Source organism: Abramis brama (assembly GCF_963993115.1).
Source record: "Abramis brama genome assembly, chromosome: 2".
Classification (NCBI taxonomy): domain Eukaryota; kingdom Metazoa; phylum Chordata; class Actinopteri; order Cypriniformes; family Leuciscidae; genus Abramis; species Abramis brama.
The window spans coordinates 50,778,642-50,804,477 of NC_139964.1; the positions used below are offsets into that span (position 1 = coordinate 50,778,642).

At 36.6% G+C, this 25,836-nt stretch overlaps 1 protein-coding gene across 6 annotated transcripts in view; it reads left to right on the plus strand.

Moving 5' to 3' along the window:
- lrba (LPS-responsive vesicle trafficking, beach and anchor containing) overlaps positions 1-25,836 on the plus strand; it is a 266,377-nt gene that overhangs the window by 14,249 nt on the left and 226,292 nt on the right. The window lies entirely within an intron of this gene.

Sequence of the window (25,836 nt, forward strand, 5' to 3'; positions counted from 1 at the left end):
TATGAGTGCAAGTCATTCAACCAGTTCATTCAAAAAACACTGATTCGCTCATGAATGAAAACAAAGGTTTATTATCTGAACTTTGAACACCACCTTTAAGACTCAACTGATGAGCAATGTGTCTCCAGGGTAACGCTGAAGTTGATGTATCACCTCATAGAGATGGAAATATTGGTCAGCGTTGATGCCATCATCTGAAATCCCCTTAACCATGAAAGGATACTACAACAAAGATACCACTGTCCTCAGTGGACATGGCAAACTTTTTTTTATTCATGTATATGTTATCTGAAGAATGAAAGCTCTAACAGATGCAGGTAATCACACACGCCGAGTCGATCTGTCTCTTTGTTACTCTCTCTCTCTCAAATACACAAACTTTGATTTGTCTTTGTTACTCTAAAGGTAGGGTATGCACTAGGGGTCTCCTCTCAATACATTTCATATAGTGCTCTTTGTGGCGAACATATACTTTGGCCATTGAACTGACACAGCAATCGTTTCTGAGTTGCCTGATACATGAGTGGATTCTTTGCACACTAAGCAGTGAGCACTCCAGCCAACAATTAGCAAGTTGTTGTTCAGATCAAAGCAGAGAAAGTGCATTTAAGCTTTTTTGCCTATAGTTTAGGTATAGATCAGCAAATGTAACTCTGCAATTGACGCTGTAAAAAAAGGAATTGCAATGTGATGCTTTCCGATTTTTAAGTTCTATTACCTATTGTCTTAATCAGAGTTTCCGCTAGAAAAAAATGGTGCCGGTCAAAGTGACCGGCAGAGGTTTCGTTTTCCGGACATTTTGATGATATGCCGGTCAAATATCGCCTCTTAATTAGTCAAGTTGAGGAAAACTGGAGGCAGGCTATGTAACTTAAAAAATGACATAATCAGGCCGTATAGAATGCAACATGTTTATTAGCCTAACTTTCAAATAGACGGAAACAAACATGAACGTCCAATTGGCGTCAGTCAACGTCAATTGTTTTTACTATGGTTTCACATTCATAGTTTAACAAACCAATCCTCTTTCCCCACATAAAATATCTGAAGCCTATTGTTTTTACTCAAGCGAACTTCCCAGTGTCTCTCCACAACTTGCAATGCGCATAAGCCGCGTAACCTTGTTCTCCGCAAGGCGACTTCGCTGCTTCGTCTTGATCCGATTCTGCAGCGAGAACCCCCTCTCTGCAGGAACACTCGAGACCCATTTTCTACTATGGTTTTGTACGTTTCTTCATTCGGATCTATTTGCGATCCATTCCATTCTAAACAAACAACGCAGTTTACATGCTTCGTCCAATCGATAATAATTAATAAATGCACGCATAATTATCAGTGAACTTGATAAATGTTGCAGATATGTTTTGCTATGCATGCACAAACAAATGCCTTTCAACTTATGTGTGCAAAATTCAGAATAAAATGAATGTGCAGCAATTTGTACAAATAGAGAGTCTAGGTCTACTATACGTGTTGTAGCCATTAAATAAGCTCCTTTAGTTTAATATTTGTTAAAATATTATAATGTTATTTTTTCATCTATGTTGATTATGAAAAGTGAACCGCATGAGTAAGATAGGATGCGCAATATATTGAGAGACATGGCATGGGTCAGACATGATTTTGACCACTTAATTAAGTTTTGTTTTGTAGAAAGACTTTTTTGAAGTGAATTTCGTTTTGTATAAATTGTATCTTAATTTTAATATTTTTTTTTATCAACCAATTGCCTGGATTTAATAAATAATAGCAAATATAGCAGACGATAGGCCTAATCATGGAGGCGCCCGCGCGGTCACTGCATTGCTCGTGAACTGGAGCGCATCTCATCCTAATTTAACGAAACTCAGCGTAGGCCTCACAGACATGAAATATATAACAATTTAAAACGAAAAGAAATAGGCTACTCTCTGATTATGTAATCCATGATGTGCATTTCTCTCTATAGGCGCGTTCACTACGGAGATGGCAATCGTCAACTTCATCTTTACAGCTGTTGTTGCTGTTAATAAACTAAAAATAATAGGCCTATCATTTTATTAAACAATAAATTAAATGAAATTGTAATTGTATTAAAAAAGCAACAAAAAAAATCCTGTTTAAGTTTTTTTTTTTTTAAACCTATGCTAATTACGCATTAAATTCAGGTAGGCTACTGAGTCGCTGTCCTCAGTGCCGCAGAAAAGCGCTGAAACGGAGATGAAGGGGAACCCGTTTTTATTTATTTTTTATTTTTTGGCTTATTTTAACTGGCCCATCCAGTTTTCTGGAGGCCCACCTACAATCAAAATCCTGGCGCCGCTAGTGCTTCGCAGCGGTCTGATATCAAGAAATAACAGACCGCATTCCACATTGGAATTCAACCAAGCCATGTAATAATGTTTAATAACTTTCAAACGGTAGAGCCTGTTCCTTCATAACATAGCCAAAGGTCGGTGTATTTTTGCTTTATACATTTTAGGCTTATTCTCAAATTCAGATTGTGTTAGGGGGGCGGGATTATTAGGCAATTTTAATCGGACAATTTGACCGGAGAGATTTAATTTTGTCGGACATTTCATTTTTTTTCCGGCCAATGTCCAGCAATTACCGGACAACGGAAACCCTGGTCTTAATACTTGTCAGTAAATTTGTTCATTCATTAAATGCACTATGCCTCATTTCGCCAAGAAATGTATCAAAGCACTTGCAAAGTTTCATCTTTGTACTAAAAACTATGGATTTTTTTTTCACATTGTACCTCTTCCGGGTCAAGATGAACCCAAATGCAGTAAGGTTGTACATGGACCCACTAAGCTCAAGACAATCAACAAATGACAAAAGATGAGCTCTCAACATCACAACATATAACTAACAATAATGACAAACAAACTGCAAAACAATAATCCTGTGACAGTAAATGTATAATTCATGCTACAATGTACATTTGGGGGAATTCTGTTGGTCTAACATTTCCTAGTGCTTGTGACTCTAAAAGTCCTGTAAACTGGAAAATATGTAGTTGTTTTTTTTAACAGTGTGCACAGATTAGATGTTTACATAACTGCAAAAAATAGATCTTCAAATGTAGAATAAAAATGGGTTGAAAACGGTGTATTAGACTGTTATGCACATTGACTCAGTGACATGTAATGGAATTTAGACTTTTAAAGAAGAATGGAAATTGGACAAAAATAAAACAATTAAGTGTTTAATTAGTTTGGAGATGGCAATGCATATTTGAAGTAATTAGGTGGCACAACTTTAAACTGCTTCTTCGATCATTTTAAATGTTTGCTTGTAACTGATGTCTCTTTTGTGTTGTCTGTTCTGTAAACAGTTGTTCCCCTTCTCTGTTTGTCAGAGTAAGGAAGGATATAGTGAGAAGCTTCCTGTGCACATAAAATATAGCCTAAATATTAGTCAAGACACAGGCCAGGCCAGGCATGACATACTTTTGTCACTGGCAGATAGACTGGTAGACTTAAGGACTTTTAAAAAAAATGATTACAACAGTGGTAACCCTAGAGATGAAGTGCCAGGTAATTGTGGAAAGTTTGGCTGGAATGTGCACTTGAGAACTGTACTGGAAGGGATGAAATTGAGTGTTGAAGGACAGTCATGAAAGCCTGTCTGTCTGCTGTCACAGAATGAATGCTTTGTTCACCTGAGTGTGCCACCATATCCGGTTCCTGCAGGGGCCTCTTGTTTAAAAAAAATGGGAAAGAATATGCAGTAAAATGCTGTTATATTTCAGTACACATCCAAAGATTATGGCTCTGTAGGAAGAGGCATTGGCAAATGACACTGTCTCAGAAATGATCCCTTATAAAATTATGTCACACTGACAACATTTTATTTCACTCTCTACTCTCCAGACTAGATGATATATGTGTCATTATGTTTCTGTTTTGTGTGTTTCCTGCAGCACAGTGATAGAAAAAATATCTCTCTCTCTCTCTCCCCCCCCTCTCCCTCTCCCTCTCCCTCTCCCTCTCCCTCTCCCTCTCCCTCTCCCTCTCCCTCTCCCTCTCCCTCTCCCTCTCTCTCTCTCTCCCTCCCTCTCTCTCTCTCTCCCTCTCCCTCTCCCTCTCTCTCCCCCTCTCTCCCTCTCCCTCTTTCTCTCTCTCTCTCTCTGTGTGTGTGTGTGAGACTGTTTAACTGCATAATTTTAAACTTACCATTTTCACATATACATATATATATATATATATATATATATATATATATATATATATATATATATATATATATATATATATATATATATATATATATATTAGACATGTGCCGGTATTCGGTAATGCGATAAAACGATATTGTTATCGCGGGCACTTCAAAATACCGTGAAAAATAATAGATCAGAATTTATATTATAGAACGCGCATTAGCTTATTTTCCATCAACCGCTTAAACAAACACTGCGTAGGCTATATGCTGCGCGAAACACGTGCGCACTCTGATGTAAAACAGTCCCCACATGTAGAAGCACTGTGTGCATGCGGCGCAGTGCGCGCTCTAGTAGTCTAAAGGCTGATTTATACTTCTGCGTCGGACCTACGCCGGAGCCTCTACGCTATAGACTACGCGTTGGATTTGGCATGTGAAACCTGAGGGAGCGGTCCTAGCAGACCAATCACAGCGCTTGCGTCCGCGTAGAGTTGACGCGTTGTTACATTTTTGGAGAGGTGCACGTCAGGGTACGCCGAAGGGTACGCGCGCTACACACAGCCTACGACGTAGCTACGGCGTGAGTTCGACGCAGAAGTATAATTGGGCTTAATGTAAACTAGGGATGCAACGATACCATTTTTTCAGAACCGATCCGATCCGATACCAAAAATTCTGAGTATCGGCCGATACCGATCCGTACCGATACCAGCGCAGTTTTTTTTTAATCAAGTAGAATTTCTATAACTCTGTGTTGAACTGATAATAAGAACTGAAAAAAAGAAAAACAACAACAAAAAATATATGATCATAATCTGACATAAATGCTATTATAAACTAGATTAGTGGATAATTCAGGGCAATTCCACGCAAAACTGTCACATCCATAACGCCAACACAATGCCATTGTATTTAGTTGGCGTTATGGATGTGACAGTTTTGCGCGGAATTGCCCTTCAGCAGTAAAATTTTGTCTAGAAAAATCACGAGTGCACAATAATTGTATAAAATTTTAACATTTTGTGGAAAAAAAATGTTTAGTGGGGAACAAATTAAGTGTAACACTATAACACAATAAGTGTAAGTGTACACAATAAGTGTAACACTAAATCTGGTAAAACTTTACACATTGCTCTTTGTATTGTTGTAAAATACATTCATGAAAAACAACAACAAAAATCAAAAATATAAATTATTTTATAGCCTACAATAAAATTGAGACATTTTTTAAATGTATAGCACAGCTGTTGATATTGATAATGTTTCATTGCGTCACTGTATTATGATATGAAAGGCTCCAATACAGTGCGGCACAAAGCGCTTATGCGCATCCCGAGCGCAAAATGCTTGAAGCAACACGAGTCACAGCGCGCAGCGCGTCGAGTCCGCATTGAAAAGTTTAAAGCACAAAGAAAATACATATTGATGCGTAGTGTATTATACAGTATCTATCTATGCAATAGTCTATTCAGCATTTTCTTTTAACAGTTTTAAATTTCAGTTACTCTGCGCGTGAAGAACAAATAGTACCTGACTTTACACCAGTGTTGTGATCTAACAGACACCTGGTAGAAAGTAACATGATTAAGGTACAGCAATAAAGTCCAGCAAGATAAAGTTGTTTTATGCGAAACCATAGACCTTTATCTACAGATCAAGTATAATAATAGTAACATTGAATCATCTTGGAGAGAGTTTCATCGCGTTAACTGTCGCAACCGAACGCGACGCGCTGTTTGAGTGCTGAATGGAGAATGACTGACAGCGCAGCTGAGGGAAACGTTTACGTGATCTTGAATTTAACGACTTAAATATTAATTTATATCTCACATTATACTATATAATGGCTTCAGAACACTTATAATATTGTGCACGAAAACTTATGGTGCTTTATAATGTTTGTGTGTCTTTTGTGGGGCTTAACAATAACACTGAATAGTATACGCACAATATCGGATTTGGATCGGCCTTGTCTGACCGATACCCTTGTACCGGAGCCGATACCGATACTGAGTATCGGATCGGTGCATCCCTAATGTAAACAATCCTCACATGGAGAAGAAGCATGGCGGAAGGAGGAACGTTGCCGTCGATTTATCCCCCTTCTAAAAGCAGGGCTGCCAACTCTACGCATTCAGCTTGAGACTCACGCAATTTACACTCACGCTCTCGCGCTACACATCCATTTTCTCACGCAGAGAAAAATCACGGAGCAAAGAGGACACTGACACCGACAAACTGGACAGAGCAGGTTACTTTTGATATGAAAAAATTATCAGCTCTCAGGTTCTGTCCATTTTATTACGAAATTCAGACAATAAATAGCCTACCGTTTTGGTGCTTGTAAATGTGACGTGACAGATCGCTGTAGCGCCTCAGTTCAAGTAAACCGATCATCTGTAAGTTTTTATAAACCCCCCCCCCCCACACACACGATAAAATATCGTGATAATACCGTATACCGTGATAAAAGCTCAATCAATTAATCGCAGCATGAAAATTTGATACCGGCACATGCCTTATATATATCAATTTAAAACTTTGTTTGCAAAAAATATCATATAAAATATTCAGATGAAGACATTTTATTATGGGATAAAAGCTTACCATTTTCTACTTTCTGATCGACATGCATGAAAGCTAATAGCCTTTTTACCAGGACACACACACACAAAAAAATGGAATAAGCCTCTTTAAGCTATGTAATTGCTGGTCAGTTTGTAGGTGTGGGTTACGCATTTGACTAATGTCATTTTAAAGCATAGCCTATTTCCTTTTTCGATTCCTTTTTCGAATTTTATCAAAGATTTAATAATAATAATAATAAAAAAAACGTATATTCCTTAATCTCCTGATGAAAACATACATGGATGCTGACATGGCTTTCAATAACAAACAAACCAACAAGAGCATTGTGTATCATACAAGCTTCTCCTTTCTGCCCTGTGGAATGGAATATGTCATGATACAAAAGCCATTGTTGATTTCCTGTGAGGTTATGCTAGAAAGTTTTTTTGCGATAGTGCATTAAAAAGGTTTCCGAGCGCTTAAATGATCTTCTCTTTAACTAATTTGTCTCATTCCTCATATCTTTTAGTGGAGTTCATGCCTGTAACTGTAGCACACAGTCTCATAATATGTTGGACACTTAAAGGTGTTGAAGTTAATTTCCTCCTGACTCCACTGGAAATGAGACAATGGGCTGAATTGGAAAAAGCTGCCAGGTCCAAAAGTAGCTCACTGAGTAATAGTAATTGTGATACAGGCCTACCCTTCTTGAACTTAAGCAGTGATTACTAAAGCCGTGCGCAGTAGTGAGAAACATACTGCTACAGGAAACACAGCAGACAAAAGCTGGGTGGACAGGAGGGAAGTGGCTTTGAATGTGGGGTGTTGTAGAAATCATCTTCAAAAATGCCTTTGTGTCTGCATTAGAGATGCAACCAACAAGATTGTTAAATTAGAATTCAATTAAATTAGAATGGATGTGACCCATTAAAATTTGTTTTCCAAGGTTTTAGTTTTACATGCACGAATTGCAGCATAAACAACAGATCATGAGGATTCACACATCGTCACATCACACATCGTCACATCACACACCTGCAGCGCTTCTATGAACTGAGAAAAACATAATCAAATCATAGTGTAGCTAAGTTCGTTATTATTGTAAGGAGGCGGGAACTGCCGAACATTCAACAACTTTAATAATAAAAATAAACAAATACAAAACGAACGTAAAGAAACGCATATAATAAAACAGAAACACAATATAAAATCCAGGCCTGGCCTCTCTCTATATAAAAGGAATAATTAGGCCTATATGCAAATTATATTTCACCTAAATATTTGAATGAAAGAAAAAACTGAATTGAAAGAAAAAAACTGTGAAGAGAAACTGTGCGACACATTATAGGCTAATGAGTTTTTGGTTCATTTTTGTGACGCTCCAAAAACAAGTTCACAGAAAGTAAACCAATTTATAGATTTTACAAAAGCACAGTGTTTTGTTTTTGTTGTGAGTGTAGACAAATAAAAGTTTTACAACTAATAAAACGGTTTACAGTTTTGAATAATGTTTTGCTCTTATCAGAATTTTAAGTTGTTTCCGCTGTTATAAGAAAACAATTCAAAAGAGGGACGAAGGGCCCTTGCACTATATTGCAATCCGTAGCCAGGGCAAACTGCTCAACTTTGTAAAAGGGGGCTTGGCATCAGTGCTTTTGAGGCACAGTGTAGGCACATTTGTTGTGAATTAAAATGTAATTGTATGCTATGGTTATACTCAGGTAAACAACACATAGCACCATTATTCGAGAAAGCGAACTATTCTGGTGGAAAAGTGGAAGCTGTGATAATAGGCTACATGTCATAAGGTTATAGATGGCTGAATCTTTGTTAATTAAGAATAAGATTGTTTGAGTGTTTAAATTGGGATGTTTTAATGATTAATCGTGCAGCTCTTGTTTCCCATCAATTTTAACTGTTTTTGCTGTTTGTATAAATGTATATGGATTATTTATTTTTATATTGATGTAAATGCAACACTTCCTGTGTCCAGTTGGTGGCACTACATCCGTGACCCATAGTAGCTACATCAATGTTATCAGCCGAAAAGGCCAAACATATTTGTAAAGTTAAAGGTAAATAACACAATGTATGCATAAGAAATGAATGAGACACTTCCTGTTTACCAATCCAAAATGGCCGACTTCCTGTTGGGTGAAGCTAAAATCTATGGTGTGAAAGATGTCTGGCTTGATGAGATCTATATAGGTGCAAAGCTTTGTGACTGTAGCTGAAAAGGGATGTGCTACATATTTCCATGCAAATGCCCATTTTCTTGGTGGCGCTATAGAGTCTTCTCTACATGCCCATGTATGAACCTTGGCCAAGCCATAATGGGAGATGACTCTGACGACTGTGCAAACAATTGTGGAAATTAAAGCATGACAAGTACCACAAAAGGACACAAATAAACATAAAAGGATAAAAATGTTTAATGTGTAGCCATGGCAACAGTATTTAAGTATATTGTAATATATAGTATCATTTCCTAATTCGAATTTCCTAATTCGTAATTTTTTTTACGTTTCTTTATCGCACTGCCATAGCAACAACATTTGAGATATCAAAAATATCTTTGTGTGGCGAGCAGGACGAGGCTGAGGGCCGTTAGAATGGGGCGAGTATCAAGCGGCAACCTTCCGGTCTCTCTCTTGAGTCCAAAACGGAAGTGACTTAAACTGCAATTCATCGACTGGCCGCTAGAGACAGGTTCCAAAAGAGAGTCAATTTTTTTTCCTTTTTTTTTTTTTTTTTACAGCCTGGTACAAAAAGTGGTTTTGGTCTATATAGCTAATGAGGTGGCAACTGTGAGGTGGGTGAATTTTTGTAACTCATGTTTAAAATTAAGCCTTAAAGTTCTGCATAATTAAGGGCGTGATCACTTGAGTGACCGGTGGATTGCCGCTGCTCTTTGGTTTGAGCTTAAATGCTTTTGTTCTTTTATATTTTTTGTTTACACATATTTTTTCAATTCATAAAATGTTTTCAACTAAAAGAAAACCTTAAGATATAACCTAAGTTTGTTGTGTATATTGCCTAATCGTAAGCTTGTTCAGAAATGGTGACACAAACTTGAAAAAAAAAAAAAAAAAAACTCTTTCCCGTTAAACGTCATTTAAAGGTGCAGTATGTGAGATTGACAACAGCGATGAAAGCGTAGTTCTGTTAGTTGCTAGCTGGAGTTTTTTTTTATTCAAGGAGTTTCTTCTCCACGACAAGCAGAACCTAAAAGAAACCAAAAACTGTGCATTGTTTGCAGGGGTAAAGCAGGAAACAGCGAAAAAGAAAGAAAAAGAAAAAGCGGGTATTTCCACTTTTCAATAAGCACCACCTACTGTAAGAGAGTGAATCAGCATTTTCATTCATCCTTCAGTTCAGCATACAGAACATGCAGTGTTGTAAATTTTAACCTGTCAAAGGAAAAGAAGCTAATGTGCATTTAAAAAAAAAAAAAAAAAATTTTTTTGGGTAAAACCATAACAATTCATAATTTTAAGAACTGTAGGGAAAAACATCCATAGAACTGCAGCGCAGGCCTCTCAATTTACCATCTGTTTCAAGCCACAAATATTTAGATCATGTTGTCTTTATAATGGTTTTCAGTGGAAAAACACTTAACGGTAAACTTTGTGCATTACGTTCATATTCTGTGTTTTACCGCTTGCCTGTACATCGTATGTTTTATTAATAAGGTGTGTACTGAATTTGGTCTTCCAATATCACTGCATAAAAGCATTAAATCACATTTAAGCATTTTTTTTAATAATGGTTTTCTATAGGAAAATGCTTAATGTGCAATTTAGCACATTGCGTTCATATTCTGGACACATCTGCTTACCATAGTATGCATCATTAATGTGGTGTATGCTGAGTTTGGTCTTTTAATATCACGGTCTTAGTACATCAAATGGTAAAAATAACTGGCAGTATATATTTTTTGTTTTGCATATTGCTTAATTTTTATTTATTTGCCTTATATTTTGCAGTTGTGTATAGCCACATGAATGCCGGCATTCTTTAAAGTGCTAGTTCACCCAGAATGAAAATTCTGTCATTACTCTCTGACCCTCATATCGTTCCAAACCCGTAAGACTTTCATTCATCTTCAGAACACAAATGAAGATCTTTTTGATGAAATCTGAGCGCTTTCTGTCCCTCCGTTGACAGCTACGCAAGTAAATCTAACCCATCTGAGTTGTTTATCCAAATTTTCTTAATTTTTTATTCACATATAAACATTAATCCGTGGACATAAACAGAAGCTGAACCAACCCGGTTTGACGTACGAGAACGAACCTCATTGGTTCTTGTAGAAGCTCAACGGTGCTGCGTAACACGAGAATAAACCTCTTTGGTTCTTGCACGTCAAGCAAACATGCTTGAGCTTCTGTTGACCACAACTGATGTGTATGAGTTGATGAATGTTGATATGTGAATAAAAACTTAAATTTAATCTGTTCTTTGTACAAAGTGATCATGTCTCAGAAAATTTGGTCTAAACTGCTCAATTCATATGGATTATGAACTTTTTTTAAGCGTCAAAGTGTCATTTCAGTAGCTGTCGATGGAGGGACAGAAATCTCTCAGATGTCATTAAAAAGATCTTCATTTGTGTTCTGAAGATGAATGATTACGGTTTGGAACGACATTAGGGTGAATAATTAATAATATCATTTTATTTTCGGATGTACTATCCGTTTAATGAATGTGTCTCAGATTGTTGTACACTAGTAGAGAGTGAGAGAGAGAGAAAGAGAAAGACATCTGTTAGTGGAAGCCAAGTCACCATGTGATGTTTCTGTGGGGATGCTGGCGGTGTGTACCGTGGCACTGCTCGCCTTTGCTCGAGGCATCATATCCGTTCAGCCGTGTTTTTCATGAACAAACCAACCCTCGCAAGAGTCGTTGTCTCTCGTTAGTAAACATCAGATTAGCATGCGCAGCAGGATGTGTCCTTTTTCCTTACACAAACAAACTCATACCAACTAGACAGTCAAGTCAGCCAAGTCAACTGATCACATTAAGTAACTTGTTAAATTAATTTTATTACTTAATGTATTGCATGCATTATATATTGACTTGTTTCTCAGAATGACTGGAATATGATAGTTTAAAACATCACAGCTGTTTTCTGAAGAAAAATAGACTGTTCATTAAACCACTGATTTAGCTAAATATCTGCACAGAACAAAAATCCTGAAAGAGTGAACCTTACTGTTAAATCAGTTATGATTTACTTTGTGGTGAAAGAGGATAATATTCTACAATATATGAATATGCATATAGTCTACAGTGCGTTGCAGTTCATTGCTCATTTACACTAAACTCAACAAGCATCCAGCGAGCTGCTGAGGCCCTCCCTGTGCAGGAAGCTTATTCACTTCTAAATGATGTTCACTCCACTGTCCTCGGTTGTATTTCATTGGCTAAGCTGGTGTGTGCGCACCTGTCTCTGTCGTCTGCACTTCTCAGACTCTAATGTTAGGGTTTGGTTAGAGAAAGAGATTATCAAACACAAACTGAGCACTTATTATGCATTATGAAGGGCATTTCACAATATGCTGTGCAATTCCGCTTCCAACCTGTAAGGGAAACCGAAGAGGAAAAGTGCTTTGGTGTTGCTTTAAGAAATTAAATTAAGGCAGTTATATACTGTTATCATACTGTTATGTCACGTTGTCTCTGAGAGAATATGCACCATTGCAGCGTCAGATGGCGAAAGCTCGTCGGTTTACTTTCACTTTCTGTAGTGAATAATTGACTGGGGTTTGAGACTTCTTCACTGGCGTAACTCTCGCACCAATTTTGCACATTTGTGTGATATCCACTGACTCACCTTTTAAAATGAAAAAAAAAAAATCAATATTAATTTGCGATGTGACATTTTTCTTTATCACCAATTGTTAAATGATGGACAACGATTCACATTTTCTGTGATCATAAAATTAAGTAAATATTAGTGTGTATATGTACATGCAGGTGGCTTGGAAGACGTGGGTAATAGATTATCCATTTTGCAACACAAACTGGAGGTAAGCAACAGCTTGTTAAATTCTAGCTAGTTTGATAACCACAGAACTTAGAGATCTCCCTCTTTTCGATTTCTTTCTTTCTGCATTAAAGATGAAATGGTTTCATTTCTGTTTTCGCGCAGGCGCAGTGAATGAAAAAACACTGAGTTTAGGGTAATTTGTGCGTAGCTCTGCTTCGACTGTGCGTTACCCTTACGAGGGGCTACCAAAATTTCTGAAATTCATCCGTCCATCCGATTGCCAGTTGGGAGACGTTAATCGCCTCTTTTTTTCCCCCTGGTGGTCACTGCACGAAAAAGCTGAAATCTTTGCAAAGCTGCAAATAAAGTGTACGAGTATGACTCAATTTCTGGTAAGAAAATTGCACAGTGTTTGTTTGCCTGGCTTTACTCGAAAGTTACAGGCAGGTGAGTTCGATCAAGAGCTAAACTTTTCAGAAAAGTGGACCTCAAAGACCAGAGTTAAGAACCCCTTCTCAAAGTTAACAATAATATGCAGGGCACCAGACTAACATTTGAGAGCAATAGCTCCATATCAGGTGCTGGTGCCACCATCTGTAGAACTTGGTGGCACCAGCACCTGATTTGGTAGCACTGGGATGGCAGGGGTTAGTAATATTACATGTTTTGTCTCTTGGAAATGCATATTTGACAGTAACTTGAGTTGACAGTAGCTGGAGCTTGAGTTGGGAAGATGAAGTAAAACTAAAGGGCTATGCGATTTCAGCGCACACTGAAAATGAACCACATCACGGACATTAAGCAAAGGGACTTTGACCAAACTTCAAAAACCTTCAAAACTCGATGTGTGTAACGTGCACATACTGTGATCTGCTCGAAAGCTGCTGAAAACACTGTATCACTAGCCCCATGTGTGCAAGCAGTAGGACAGAACAAAGAGGCGGCATTTCACTTTGAAGCACGCAGCGCATGCAAACTGCATTTTTTTAATGAAACTGCAGACTTTTAAAACTCACTTTTGACTGTATTGCGGTTTCAATTCTTATGTGATTAATTGGGCACCCCTACTTGGAAGCATAATACTCCCCTGCTTTGTGTAGTTAAAATTGCATCAGTGCCTGTAAAAGCAATGCTTTAAGCAACTTTTCAGGGTGTGACTGTGGTGCATTGGTGATTAAAACAGCAGCCGGCTGTGGAACACGACTCTTGGGATAAAGGAAACCGTAGCAACAACACACCATACTCTCTTTATTTCAGGAAGTAGAAACAGAGCAAACCATCTCAACAAAACAATAGAGCTTGTGTATCCTTGGGAAATGTCAGAAATCCCCACAACAAGTTCTGGTTTACGATACGCTGGACTGTGGTGTTAGCTTTCCATTCCATGGGTTCGTCTTCTTCAGTGGCTGTAGAGAACAACTTTCTGATTGTGAGGCACCACAAATCCTAGTTGTAATTACGAGTCTTTGAATGAAATTATAGAAACGTAAATGTGTGCTAGCGGTGCCAGATCACTTTCTGATTTGGCTGAAAATAAAACGTTGTGTGCAGTCTGTATTCTATATTTAGAGAGCAGATGGTGTTGAAGGAACTGCTTGGCTGATTTGATTTTCACTGTTATCTTTTCTCACTGTACACAGCAGTTCACAGTATCAGATGCCAGTATCAGAAGTTTTCAGTGTATTGAAGAGCAGTGACAAGCTTTTAGAAAAGATCTGTTGTTTCATATGTAGAATTTTCTACAACCTTCTAGAACTTGCCTAAAATTTCCTCCAGAATGTCCCAATGTTCCCAAATTCCATTTTATTTCAAATTCAGTTTTTTCCATTTTAATTTTTCCATTTTTAAAATGTTTTAATGTATTATTACTCTGAGAGGTACAGTACATTCTACTGTACAGCAGTAAAATATTTCTGTCACAATTTTGTCAAGTTAAACTGAACTTTTATTTTGGCAGGTTTTAGGGCTGTGCAATTAATTGAATTTCGATTTCGATTTTTGCTCCCAACGATCACCAAAATAGTACAATCGAGTAAAAACGATTATTTTGCCGTGTTCTGTTTTGAAAGAACGCTCTAATTTTGTCTTGTGTTCTGAATCACATCCGCCCCTCCCGATGCCATAAACTCTCTCAGCTTGAATGTTTAAACTGATAAAACTTAAAAAGAAGTGAAAATGATAAACTTTAGTTATGATGCAATGCTGGCCCGATTGTGCAAGTGACAATTCCGTCATGTCCCGACTCCTAAACGCGAATGTGTAGTTTCAACACTTGATTTGTCCAGCGCATTTTGAGAGAAGGAGAGAGAGAAGACGCAGCACCGCTGAACACTCACTCTTGGAGAAAGTTTTTAAATTATTGATTTGATTTTATAATCTGTGTGGATTCATTTAGGCTACTCATACAATCTACATGCTACAGTGAATCAATGTTTCTGGGGGAATTTGGTAAGTGGTAGACCTGCGGGAATGATTAAAATAGCCTAGGCTACTTATTTAAGTATTATCTGTTATATTATTTATTTTAATAGTTCAAAAAGTACAATCAATGTTCAAATTTCGATTTTTTAAGAATTGTTGAAAGGTGTCTTTGGTAACACTTTACAATAAGGTTCATTAATTAGCATTAGTTAACTACCTTAGTTAACAACATTAATAATGAACAATACTTCTACAACATTTATTAATATTAGTTAATATTAATTTCACCATTTACTAATACGTTATTAAAATGAAAGGTTGTATTTGTTACCATTAGTTAATGCACTGGGAACTAACATGAACAAACAATGAACAGCTGTATTTTTATGAAGTGTCCTCATATGGTGAGATGGCAGACATTTAAAACATCATGAGCGTCATATGTGCATGAGTAAGTGTAGTTGATGAAACGGCGGCATTCCTTCACACAGAGACGCACAGCACATACAGACTTTATATTTAAATAGTAGGGATGTTACAGTTCTCTGTAAAAAATTTAACCATACCATTCTCAGCCTATGGTTTGGCACGCACTTGCACCGCACCAGTTCATCTGACGACGCAGATGTTGAAAATAACAATGCGTAAAACAGACAGACAGAGTTCCGCTAATGTATGTTTCTGTCGATGGATACATATTCTGGCTTCACAAAATACAACAGTTTAAAAAAAAAAAGTTGACAAAACAGTCACTCTTTATAAACTTTGTTAAATAGGAGTGCTGTATGCTTTAATATGACCAGTCATTTACGCCGCCATCACCTGGGTGATTTATGTGAGCACTCATCTGAAGCATCTTTAATTTATACAGTGAAGATTTTATGCAATGTTATTTGATTACTAATTTATTTATGGTCATAAAAAAAAAAAAAATACTGTTAGATACCTAAATAACCTGATAAACACTGTTTATTTTATTTGTATCTTTACTCTATTGTATTTTTGTTGTTTTTATTTGACAGTTGTCCTTTTTTTACCTGAACATAGCACATAACATTTATAGAATATTTACTTTTTTTACATTTAGAACATAGCACCGAACCGTACCGAAACTGTGACCCTACACCGTGATAAAAACCGAACCGATCCCTATTAAATAGTTTTTGCAGTTTTTATTCACAGTCCATATCTCGATTTGATTAAGTGTAACCTTCTTATTCATCCAAAATTTGGATATGTTTTATATGTATATGACATTCCGCATTATACAGTAAATTCCATTTTTATTGATGGTTTCCACGATTTTGTTCACATTTTCTGTTCGTGCTACTGTGGTAAGTTTATTTATTCTGGCTTCAGAAAATGTTATAACAGCGATGATAAAAAAAAAAAAAAAAAACGTGGACCAGTGTTAATTTTGGCAGCCATTTTTGATTTAGTCTTAGTCTTCATCTTCAGACGAAAATGCTTATTGGTCTTAGTCACATTTTAGTCATTTTGTCTTTCATAGTTTTAGTCTAGTTTTAGTTGACGAAAAGTCATTGCATTTTTTGTCAACTTTTAGTCAAACTGCAGTTACCGACATTAATTTTGGTAGCTATTTATATGTAGTCTTTAGACAAAAAATGTCATAATTTTTCTCTCTAGGCCAATTCAATTAAGCTTATGAGAAATGTAAATGAAGGTAACAGGCTGTATTGACATTGCACTCTTTAGCAGTAGCACTTGTGCATTTCTACATACCCATTTTCCTTAGTTCAGTGGTTTTTAGAGTGCCGTACCCCTCTCTTCCACTTAGACTACAGTCACACCTTTTCTATTAAGGGACAGTGTATTTGCCCCCTTTAATCGATTTTTCCAGTTCAGTTTTTACCTTTATAAGTAGCCTACCTTTATGAAATAAATAATGCTTTAAATTAAACAATGTTCAATAAATATGCAATGATGGTAAAAACGAAGTGATATGGAGTCATTCATTCATTCATTCATTCAGTAACAAAGCAAGTTGCTATATTTATGAACGGGTCACTGAATCTCACGATTCGTTCAAAGCCACAGATTCGTTCATGCATCACCGGCGCTGTGTGCTGCAGTTCTGCTATGGCTTTAGTTGTAAAATAGAGCAATAAGCCAACTGACAATACTGTTTTAAATGTAGTAGGCTACATCACTTAATACCCTTCTGTTTGTTGAACTGTTGTATAAAATCAATGTCACATTTGAAATCGTGTGGATATTCAGGAAACATTGCATTCTTGTTCAAAAACACTGTTGGATGTCAGCCTGCATTTTGATCGCGGATTTCAGTCGTACAAACAGCGCGGCTCGTGGCAGAACACAGACGGACTAAATGAGAAATTACACTTTAATTTAAGTAGAAAATCTCAAATGAAGATCGCTAAACTCCAGCTTACATGTCTGTGTTTTCAGATCATCGGCGGATTCCGCGCTACTTCAGCAGTGTACATGGGGAGCGCGCGCGCGCATGGTTGCCAGATACTATTGAAAAGACCGGGTAGAAAACGTGTTCTTTTAACAGAAAAGCTCTGACTGGGGATTTAAATTGGCAACCATATGCCTGAACGCTCGTAAAAACAATCAATGTGTTGTATTTGACTCAAAGTGGTTTTGGTCAAGTTTAAAATTGTTTTAAACACATTTCAGTCTCGTCTTTTTTCGTCAACGATAATGCATGTGTTGATATAGTCACAGTTATCGTTTAGTGACGTGGGTGTCGTCTCTCATCGTCTCGTCTTAGTCAGGGGAAAAAAGGTCGTCAACGAACATTTTTCGTCATAGTTTTCGTTAACGAAATTAACACTGACGTGGACAAAACAGTCACTCTTTGTAATTATATTTTGTATTCTGGCTTCACAGAATATTGAATAATCTGTCTTTGTTCAATATTTTGGCCTGTTTTTTTTCACAGGTAAATGTTCTTCAAGCGTCTTGGAGACGTTGCCACAGTTCTTCTCATTTTAGTCTGTCTGAGTTTTTTTCTGTTTCTTTATGTAATCACAGAGAGACTCGCTGATGGTGAGATCAGATCTCTGTGTGGATCATACCAGCTGTTGTCAGTCTCCTTGTGCATGCAAAAATCTCAAATGTCAATGTCAAAAGGAATGTTTTTAAATGTAAACTTACATTTTCTGACACACTACCGCAAAATATATAAATAACTGGCTGAAAACCTCTTTTTCTTGGTGAAAATAGTAAGACTTTTGTTCAGTTACTGTATGTCGCACTGTACAGCCCTGTATCATGCAGTGTGAGCCAGTGCCACTCTGGTCATTATTTGGCCTCGTCCTTTATGTGTATGTGGCTTATGTGCTATGTATACAAGCTCCAAAACAACTTGGACCACCTCCTTGCTGTTGTCCTCTGCAGTTTTGAAATGCTATTTTTAGCTCCACATGCAGCACAAAGACTTTCATTATATCCAAATATAATATGAGCTCTTCTATCCAAATGTGACCTACTAAATCTACATGCCAAACCCCATTCGATACTCTCTCTCTGCGCTGCTGATTTGATTCTTCATTGATTCAAACTAATAAACATAAATCACAATAAACTGTTTTAAATGAACATTCAACTCCTAGAACTATACAGAGGAATGTAAAACTCTGCCTTTACCATCAACTGGACATGTGTCTACGCCCTACTAATGAGGGAAGTTTCCTGTTGGCTGTTCTCTGCTTCCTCTCCAGTGCTTGATTTAGCAGCCGCACAGAGACTGGAGGCTGATTGCTCTGTTAGATAGTGACTGTTATATACACACTTTAACATTATCAGTGCAAGCAAGGGATGAGGAGTTGAGTGTTCTGCCTCAGCGGATAGCAGGGTCAGTCTGAGTAATGATTAGAGGATAGCAAGTCCATCAACCCATCTGAGGAATGAACAATGATTATGGTCAGAAATCCTCTGCTTCTGTAATGGAGGAATGCACATCTGTTTGATGAAAGACAAAAGATTGTAGAAGCTTTCAAAAGAAGCTGGACATTAAAAGTTGATGCTAGCTATGGGGAAATTAATAAATAAAATGTATGAATGTATAAAGAAAATTAATGATTGTGCACATTAATTTAGTGCAGTTAGTCAAGTATTATTTAAAAAAAAGTAATAACGCTTTTAATCATAAAGGTAAGGAAATGACACAATTTTGGGGCAAACTATCCCTTTAATGTAGTATTTCTAGTGAAATACACTGATTAAAACAAACAAACAAACAAACAAAAACATTACAAATACTTTTTAAGGGTTGTCCCTGTGACACTGAAATTTACACCACAGTACATTTCTGATTTGAAAGTTAACATTTGTGGACACTATGAAAACGTTTGTCAAGCATTAAATTGCAATTGTTTTTAAAAATGATTGCAGTATTTATTTTTTTTTTTCTTTTAGGTGTCCACAGTTATCGAAACACATGACATTTCACTTTCAAGCATATTTTCTTATAATCATGAAAAAATATAATAATAGTCAATAAAGACTGTGTAACTGATTTATTAGTAATATTTTTTTTCATTCAAAAGCTTTTGGAAAAAAAGTTTTTTTCAATTTGCTTAGTTGACTGACTATGGATATGCTTGGTTGACCAACCAAAATAAGCCTCACTGACCCATTAGTACTGCTGTAGGCTGATTAGAGATGAAACGGTATGAACATTTCACATCACGATTATAGTGACCCAAATTTCGTGACAATTATAGTGACCAAAATGTAAAAATGTAACACAATTAATCATAAAGGTAAGTAAATGATGACACAATTTTCATTTTGGGGCAAACTATCTCTTTAATGTCGTATTTCTAGTGAAATAGATTCAAACAAACAAACAAAAACATTACAAATACTTTTTAAGGGTTGTCCCTGTGACACTGAAATTTACACCACAGTACATTTCTGATTTGAAAGGTAACATTTGTGGACAGCGGACACTATGAATACGTTTGTTATGCATTAAATTGCAATTGTTTTTAGAAATTATTCTAAATTATTCTAAATTTCTAATGTCTTTGTTCATAATCTTTTAGAGAATTAGCAGAATTTCATCCATTAGGTCTGCTAGAACTAGTAAACGAACATTTAATTTATGGTTGTGTATTTGTGTTTGTTTAAAATTAGGCTAAATAAAAACAAAGTGTGCTGGAACTAATATTAATATAGCCAGTCCGGTCAGATCATTGGTCCTTTCATATAAAATGCATTTATTTAATAATTTGCACACTTTGTACATTAGATTAAAGATGCTACACTTTGTTCTGATCAGTGATAGACTTCTTTCCCCTCTTCTTTGAACATAAATCACTATTAGAAAACAGCAGGAAGTACATATTTACTTCAGGGAAACTGATGGTGCTTTCACTTGTGTTTGGGAAAAGCAAGGGCAGAAACTTGAACGTTAAACTCATTAGACTTGCAAATTTGAAAAAAATGTAAATGTATCTCTGGAAATTGTCTGGTGTATGTTGGAGATTATGCCCTCACATTTTCAGCCTAAATAGATTTTCTCATAAATTTGTTTTCCATTTGCTCATTTCCCCATCTCTCTCTATTCTGTCATCTCTGTAGTTTCTTACTGCTCTGGCTCACATTCAGCGATAGCTGTGGTCACATGCTCCACCCAAAAATTAAACTTCTCTTGTCCTTTACTCACCCTCATGTCATCCCAGATGTATGTGACTTTCTTTCTTCAGATGGACACAAATAAAGATTTTTCATTAAAAAAAAAAAAAAGAAAAAAAAAAAAGAAAAAAAGTTGACGCTTCAAAAACCACACAGCAAACGCAATGGTAATCTATACAACATTGGGTGGAGCATGTATCGGTGTCTTCTGAAGCAAAGGGATAGGTATGAGTCAGAAAAATAAACTATTAACCATTGCTTTTGGAAGTTCTTGCAATTGTCATATGTGTGAAGCATGATGTTAGCGTGTTCTGAAGCGTCACTTCTGCAAGTTTCACAACATGCATACATCAAGCTTAACGTTAGGGTGAACTTGTGAACACACTTATGACAGTTGGTCGGAAAGTTAAAAATATTATTTTTTTTCTCTCACATAGCAATTGTTTAGTTTCAGAAGATATTTGATTCATCAACTGGGGTTGTATGGGTTACCATTGTGTTCACTTTGTGTGGTTTTTGAAGTGTCAGCTCTTCATTTGTGATCATCTGAAGAAAAATGGCATACATATAGGATGGCATGAGGGTAAATGATGAGAGAATTTTAAATTTTGGGTATCTTTTTAACTGACCCTAATCAAGTCTGAGTTGTCAAAAGAAAATAAACATTGGCTAATGAGAGAGAGAGAGGGAAAGAGAGTTTCAGTTCTAGTGACTAATTCAATTCTTTGTTATGGTTTTATTCATGCTGACCTGAAGTGTGTATCTGCCTTCCTCTTCAGATTACTTGATGGGCTGCAACAGATAATGATTAATGGATGAATGAAAATGCATGATGTTCTTGGCTTGGGGGTGGAGCTAGTGCAAGTAGTTTAGTCATTTGTTGTCTTTTCATTACAAACCCTGTGCTAAAAACAGCAAATGCTGCCTGACTGCTGAGAAAATTTGTTTATTGAAGAATTTGCCTTTTAAGAAGTGTTTAAGATAAAGTCTGACTTTCAATTTTGAATGATACTGCTCTTTTCTATTTCTTTATATTCCCCAGCAGTGAGCTTAAGTCTTCCTCTGTATAATGTCATTTGTTTAGTGCTAAAATAAGATGCTAGCCAGCAACCAGGGGCTGTACGGAAAGTGTGCGTGGCTGTCCCTGGTGTTGTCCTCCTCACCATGGAGAAAAGTTCTTGTTATTGTCAGCCCTGGACCAAGAGCTGTTCACCCATTATTAATTCAATGGGTCCTCAGAGGTGAAACGCAGGGCTCGGTTTGCCTCTGAGGGATCTGGTGACTGCATCATCAGCTAGAGCAGAGTCTTTGTAAGAGAAACAGAGTGAGAAAAACAGATATGGTAAAGAAACCAAAATAAATCCACTGTGGTTTCTGATCACTATAAAGAGCTATAGGAGGATATAGGACAGTAGTCTTCAAAGTGTTAGCCAGGGCTGCATGATATTGGAGAAAACTGACATTGCGATTTGTTTTTCTGCGATATGTATTGCGATATGAAAACAATTTCACCAGGTCACTAGAATAGCTATTTGGAAAGAAATAATTATTCTAGAATGATTGGGGTTATTTTTTTAAGGGAGTGAATCTGCATAGAAAATAAACAAATGACAAGCATAGATAAATACAATAGAAAAAGGATACAAATTAAATAAACAGTGCTTTATGTTTTTCAGGTAAGTCTAACAGTATTCAGGTACAGAAATTAAATAATCAACTTGTGTAAAAAGTTACACTGCATAGTCTTGACTGTATAAATTAAACATAATTAATCTTAGTTAAAGATTCAAAAGTGATTTATCTTTATTTTTTGATTGATTTACATGACCATTTAATTACACGTCCATTTAATGACAGACGACAGCAGATGCGCATATTGCGATATTAATGCTAAAACAATATATTGTGCAGCATACTGTGAGCCACCCACCTTCCCCAGGAGGGCTCCAGAGCAGTCGCAGATAATCATAATGAATTCACCAAGTAAAATCTGTATTCAAAGACAACTGAATTAATACTACAGTTACTACTAATTAATTGGTAAGTTTTTCTCAACTTAGTAAACAATTAATTTACTTTACCATAGTTGCCTATAGGCTCGCTGCGGTTTTAAAAATGGTACTTCATGATAAAAAGGTTGCCAACCTCTGACATAGGCCATGCAACCTGTTCTGCTAAAGAATTTGCAGGTATGTCTTGTCTTCTTTATTTTATCTGTAATAAAGTCTGTATGTATAATATACATTTAGAGGGCTTTTTTGTATATTTTATCTTTTTCTATTTATAAGAACCAAGACATAATGAAAGTTCATTGTCACTTGATAAACTTGTACTGAAGAAAGAAACAAGACAAGAAACCACAGCAAGAGATGAGGTTTTAGATATGTATTAACCTCAGATTTCTTAAGAGATCTTTACTGTGAGAAGCGGATTTCATTTTGCATAACAACCAAACTAACGATCATAATTTAAATAATAAATGGCAACTTTGGATGCAATAAATTGAACATTAAAAAATATGGTGGCAATGCTTCAGTTATACGGGATGTCATATTGGTATCTGTATATTTTACAACTTACAAACATGTATTTCATTAAGTGGTATGATGTCAATATGTACCAAACTACCAAAATCTGCCTTTTATCTTAAAATGTATTGATAACTTCCATAATAATAATGGTGGCAACACAGAAAGCCACATAATGAATTTGAGTAAGAAGAATATCGTTTTACTGTTTTTCACTGTAAATTATATGGCAATTGATAATTTGACAATATTTTACAGTAAAAGCCATATAATGTTAAACCATTAACAATTTTTTTGTTTTTACATGATAAAGTATCTTTCAGTTTAGCAATCAACATTAGCATCTTCCACTATTCACTGTGTCCTCTGTGTGAGCTGATACCATCTTCACCCCAAAGTCACACTCACAACCGTTCAGTCTGGGTGGTTGTCAGGTCCATTAATCACTTGCACGGTGGCCGCAGATCTATTTGGGTGCCATCCTCCATGCTGCCTGCCACACAACGCAATCAGCTCCTCTTCCGAGAATGCAAATGTAAACGGGGGTGGTGATCTATTACCGTGTGGTGGTGAAGGGAGGGTTATTTTACAGGCTAAACGGGAGGCGAAATGCAGGACCGCCAATCATATGAGTCAATTTTTTTGACATTTTTTCATTCATTTTTATATTTCTCCGTTCGCACAGTCTGAGCGATCTATCGTTCAGTGGGTTTGAAGAAAGAATCTCAATGGGGAGGCTGCAATGTATGTGTGTGTGTGACTGATCATGGCTTTTATCTCCTGCCTTGTTAGCCTTTGTTGCTGTAGACTGACAGTGATACCCCCTTTCCTCCCTTTCCTTTAATCCACCTTCAGTCATTTTAATGGGACAGTTTCTACCCAATAGGCTGTCGATTTATACTTCCCTCCAGTCCTTGATCAAATTGCGGTCATGGCCTGTCTGCTGGCAAATGACAGTGATCTCTTTAGACCCTTATGACTGTGAGATAACCGCTTCCACCTCAGCAATATTACTCCTGACATCTGCATTGTTTTCCTTATCATGTGCTGTAAAGAACTGTTCAATAGTAAAAATGTCTCATCAACTATTAAGTGCTGACAAATGATTGCATTTATGAGTGGCACGATTTATTTACAGACACAAAGGATATTATTTGTGGTGTTTGAAAGACCCGTGCACCCTCATACAGAGGTCCTTTTCATGCTGTGATAAATGAATGTCTCACGTTAAGCAACAAAACAGTGAAGAACATCACATGAGCCCTGGTTTCATTTGCAAGCTAGTTTTCTGCCCTAGCAAAAATCTTGGTATAGGCCATGTATATATAGATGCGCTGATATATCTGCTGATTATTTGTTAAGTTAAAACCGTTGTTGGCCATTGTGTCACATGTTGATATTGTTTCAGTATTACATTAGTTTGATCTTTGCTGTTTTTTTTAAAGGGGTGGTTGATTGTGATTTCACTTTTCTAACTTTAGTTAGTGTGTAATGTTGCTGTAATGTTGCTTTAGTTAGTGTGTAATGTTGCATAAACAACATCTGCAAAGTTACAATGCTCAAAGTTCAAAGCAAAGGAAGATATTTGCTTTTAAAGAAATCGTTTTTTAAGGACTACTACAAACGGCTGGTAGGGACTACACAACATTCCTCCCGGGGTAAGTGACATCACTAACCCTAAAATTTACATAAACCCTGGCCACAGGAACACACAGTCCATGTTGAGAAGAGGAAGAGTTGTTGTGGTAGAGCACATTTGTGAGTCTGTTCAAGCTGTCTCTTTTTAAATTTTAGCTACATTTTGAGCTAAAACTTCACATACACACTCTGGGGACAACAGAGACTTATTTTAGCTTACATCTTGTGAAAAGGGGCATTATACCATCCCTTTAATCACGCAGTCGACGTGAACATAGTAAAAGAAAGGCATCCAAGTACTTTATTACAGTGATTCTCTAACTTTTTAGGCCAAGCACCTCCTTTGATTAAATTAGAACACCACCTAGTCACCAACAATGTTCACTCTGTTCAGTCAATTCAATATTGGGCAGTTAAATCTCTTTGCAAGGGTAATCTTGCTGCTGTGAGAGCCTCATTGGTCCTAATTCAATTCAAACATTGAATTATTGGTTTCATTATCGATATGATGCTCAAAATGACTGCAGAATTTGGTCAAAAGCTGACAGCTTTTTACCCCTTACCTTCATGAAATCAAACTAACGGTCTTTAAGGGCAAACGGAATAATATCTTGCAGTTTTGCTGGGAATAAAATTGTGGTGCACATCCTTAAGAAGAACATTAACTATTTACATCTTGCACTGCCAAATAATGTAAACACTTGGGGTATGCTTTAATCTTACAGTCACACAGAGATATATTATTTGTAATATAAGACAATAAATGTATATTATTATTTTTCACAGCATAATGACTGTGTGTAAGGGGGAGATTATTGATTGTTGTTTGTTATTTATTTAATATTTTTAACAGTCTACATTTCTATGGTCACAATACTCTCGTAAGTTCATCTAGAATTATTTTGGATT